At 48.2% G+C, this 4,306-nt stretch overlaps 1 non-coding gene across 1 annotated transcript; it reads right to left on the bottom strand.

Annotated features, from left to right (window-relative positions):
• Positions 1 to 1,238: 1,238 nt before the first annotated feature.
• On the bottom strand, positions 1,239 to 1,311 carry Trnar-ccu (transfer RNA arginine (anticodon CCU)). Its single transcript has one exon. It is a non-coding gene; the product is annotated as a tRNA-Arg (tRNA).
• Positions 1,312 to 4,306: the final 2,995 nt, after the last annotated feature.

Below are 4,306 nucleotides of genomic sequence, written 5' to 3' on the forward strand. Positions count from 1 at the left end.
CACGAATGAAGGTAGAAAGCCAGTCGCATCGTTGTTGCCTTCTTCCTTGAGGGCTATGCCAGGTACCTCCAACCACAGCTGAGGGCCGAGGCTGCTACGCAGATGGTGTCTCTATGGTCACCTGGTCGTGGCAAAAGCTTGTTCGCGGCTTGAACAACGCCATTTGTACCAAGTTCAACTTATGGGTGTCGAAGCTTTGAGGGAGAACTGCTGTGCTTGCAGTCGCCGCCGCTGTTGCCTGAAGTCCCGTGTCCTGAACTGCTGCTTCCACCTTGACCACATCCAGCAGGTGCTCGGTAAGTTTTTGGCGGCCGATAGACACTGTGAATGTTTGCGCACATGCGAACGCATTGCGCGATTGAATAGTCGAAACTATGGCCCCTCGAACAGCGGAGAACTTTGCCCTGTTTGCGTACATTACCTGTTCCCAGACAGCGCCAGCATTGCATCACCCTGCCCGCCGCTACTTAGAGGCGGCATGCGAATTAGAGGAGTAAAATCCTCCACTTTCACTCCCCTCGCCGGCCATGCGATTAGAGGAGTCAAGTCCTCCACTTTCACTTCTGTCTTCATCGCCAGCCTCACCGCCCGCGTCGTAGACCCCTTCCCTCGTCATGGACTCCCAGAACACGCCACGATTTCTCGGAAACTTCAATGTCTGCCAAACGTAGAAGTGCATTTCGGACCTCTTCGTCAACACCGGGCAGCAACAGCTTCAGCCTGACCTAGTCCTGTGGTATACCAATACACAACGGCGCCCCTCACTACCTCTCCCCCTCCAGCGACTTTTTTTGTAACCTCAGCACTCTTGAAGGTCACCGCCCCCACACACCGTCGATGTGGTACTACTCCGTGGAATCACATCGGAGAGCATACCAGCACAGGTGAGCATGCCCCTGAAATCATCGACGCGGGACGCTTTGGCTTTCACGTTGCCGTGAAGAAAAACCGGATTCAAAGCAGTAGCACTAGTCGGCAGTTGATGCAAAATATCTTGGCGCTAGCTTTCCTTCGTTCCCATCTTCTTACGCGGCGAAGGAGGTCCGCTATCACCGCTGCATCAGAGCTCATGATACCGCGTCCGTTCAGTGCTGTTGCAGTAGTGGAAATTTTAGCCCACAGGGGCGCGCGCCTCCTGGCTCCCGAAAAACCGTAGGGTTAGTCTCCAAGCCCGGAAACGTCATTTCTCCTACCACCGCAAAAAAATTAGGAGCGAAGCGAAAAAAAAAAAAAAACCACACCCCCGGTGGGACTCGAACCCACAATCCCCGGTTTAGGAGACCGATGCCTTATCCATTAGGCCACGGGGGCAGGCGGTTCCTAGGTGCCGAAAAGTATTTTTTAAAATTTTCAACTGTCCTCGGTAAAGTCCATGGACACACGGGTTTCATGATATTGAATGACTTCATCACCTTCAAGATGACACAGGTTTAAATATCTGAAGTGCATCAAGGTCATCAATAAATGGCAGGCATCCAAAGAAGAAGAAAGTGAGTGGCTTTAATGGTGACGGTGATGTTATCCGAGCCGTTGTGTATGGCTTGCTGCGCCAGATCTCCAGAGAAAAGACAGAACAAAGTGATAACATTACAACATTCTTCATTACATCTACAATGTTTTGTCACAAAATCTATCCAGTCCTGTACTACACAGAAACACCAAAGAGCTTTCGTTGCCCCGTGTATCGTGACTAGGACTCGACCAAGGACCCAAAACACTCCTGAGATCAATGCCTCATTAAGCGGCCTACACTAAGATGATACGAGTGTCTGCGTGGGCCCCAGTTCCTTTGAGCCCACACATAAGACATGCTGGATATATTTCGGGCGTCGCATTTGTAAAATAGGGTGAATATTCGTGCTGGATTTTCTGCAGGTGATGTCCTGCCCGTGAAACCCCATTTCGACCGCCGTCAATATGTGATGACGTCCTCACGCTTGCAAAGCTTAGGTGACATCCCGAAGCTGAATTCGGGTCGATTAGATGCAGAGGTGCGTACTGCTGTATTGCATCAGACAGGACGGATAGTTGTGTTTTCCAGGCCATCAAAGTTGCGAATATTGCCGCATCCTTTGTCGTGAATGAGGTTGACAGCGCTTGAAAATAGAAGCTGTGGGCAGACAAGGCCACTTTGTGCGCTACAATGTGGCCGGAGGCTCCGCAGTGCGCAGGAAGCCACTGCAATTCCTAGCTGTACCCACTTTGTATTACTTGTAGGTGGAAGAAAAATTATTTCCCAGGCCATGTGTTGCGCTGCTAGCGATATCAAGCTCTCGAGTGGTGATCGGGAATCCGTGAAGACGGCCGACTGATTGGCTGGTTGCTTTAAAATATATTGTACAGCGGCGCGAAGTCTGGCCAGCTCACCAGCTGCCGTAGATGTCTTGAAGCTAAGTCGAGCGCTGACAGTAGTGTGCGCCGAAGGGATCCAGTTCGCTGCCGCCGGTTATGTAGCCGTCACTCAGCCATTAGAGTACGCGTGAGTGTGCGCTCCATAGTTGGTAATGTGTTCCAAGGCGAAGAAATTTAGAACCGACGCCGGTATGCATGCCTCCCACCTAAAACCAGGCACAGCATTTCTAGGGAGTATCCACGGAGGGAAGGAGAGAGGCAGGCTCTGCTACACCACGAAGGCATAAACGGCAGTTAGAGGATACTCACACTGCTTTGCCGCAGCGTCCAGTCGCGTGCGAAGTAGTTTCATTATTTTTTTATTTAGAAAATACTGCAGGCCTTTTTGAGGCCCAAGCAGGAGTGGGGTACAGATACAATATTCTGATACACATTAACATTGCAAGCAAAAAGTAAAGAATAACTAATAGAAGCAGCGCAAGGGAAAAAAGGAAGGGTATAGTAAAGCCGAGTTTTCGCATACAAGGCATGCATGAAAAACATGAAGAACAGGAAAAAAAAGAAGACCATTTATAACGCCATACAACAAGCAACTGAAATGGGGAGAACACAAGACAGCTGAAATTTTACATGTTAAGAAAATTTTCAATTGACCAGGGTACATCATTTGAAAGAAATATGTGGCCGGGGAGGGCATTCCAATCTATTATGGTTCTTGGACAGAAGGAATGTTTAAACTTCTCTGTACGTGCAAAAATGGGAGTTAACCTACAGGAATGGTGATGTCGTGTGGGTCTAGTGGTTGAAGGCTGAAGGTATAGGAGTCGAGCTTTAAGTCCTGATGCCAGAGATGAAAAAGAAATTTTAGCCTACGAAGCTTTCTCCGACATTCTAAGGAGCTAATTCCATTTGCGTTCATTAGTTCGGTAGGAGAATCAGACCTTTTATAACGATTATACGTAAAACGAACTGCAAGTCTGTTAATCTGTTCAAGTTTGTTAATATCTTTCTTATAGAAGGGGTCCCAAACAACACATGCATATTCTAGTCTAGACCTAATTAACGAGTTGTAAGCCAACAGTTTAACATGCGGGGGCGAGTATTTGAGCCTGTGTCTGACGAGACCAAGTTTGCGACGAGCAGATGCGCAGACAGCATCGATATGTTTGGACCATGTCTGCTAATCGGGGAACGGAAGTTTTCTGCTCTCTTTTATGGTGCCTACTGTAGAGGTGGTCTTCGGAACATGAAGACAGATTTGTATTAGTTCGCCCTGCAGTCCCTCTAGAATTTAAATTTTCTTCAGATAGAAGAGTCGAGGAACTGAGGCTGTAGTGGAGTAGGTCATCGGAAAGTGCGCCATATAACCTTGAAAGACAGCTGACGCACCATCCATCAGGGCTGTTGTGGAACATGCCGTAAATACAGTGAAAGCTCGTTAATCCGGATATCTAGCGAGTAAAAAATGTGCGAATTTTCAGAATTCCTAATTATCGAATGAACAGTAAGAACAGTTCCATTACCCATCTTTTATGCAGCCCTTTACTTTACGGGGAAGTCGGTGATGCTAGTTTGTCTTCTGGTGGATAGCTGGGCGTAAAGAACAAGTGTTGGGACGTGCGACAATTCGTGCAGAGCAAGAGTATTGCATTGAGCATTCATAGCAGAAATATTCCTGAACAGCGAGAGCATTCCTACCTTCTTACACCGTAGGACCCACCGCGGCTGTTTACAGTAAGGTAACGTAAGGGATTTATTAAAATAGAAAGCGGAAAAGGAATGGACTGGGGATATTTTGAACTCATTTGGGAGTTCAGCATGCAGCCCAGTCCGGGGGAAGGGGAGAGGGGGAATGAAAGGCGATAGGTTAGAACAAATGGGGACAGAGAAAGAGGGAGAGAAAGAAAGAGATAAAGAGTGCGTAAGGCTGGCCAGCAGGCATTGGGCTACAGCC

This window comes from Haemaphysalis longicornis, unplaced genomic scaffold, assembly GCF_048455015.1.
Source record: "Haemaphysalis longicornis isolate Haplotype H1 unplaced genomic scaffold, Haemaphysalis longicornis Haplotype H1 scaffold_1, whole genome shotgun sequence".
Lineage (NCBI taxonomy): Eukaryota > Metazoa > Arthropoda > Arachnida > Ixodida > Ixodidae > Haemaphysalis > Haemaphysalis longicornis.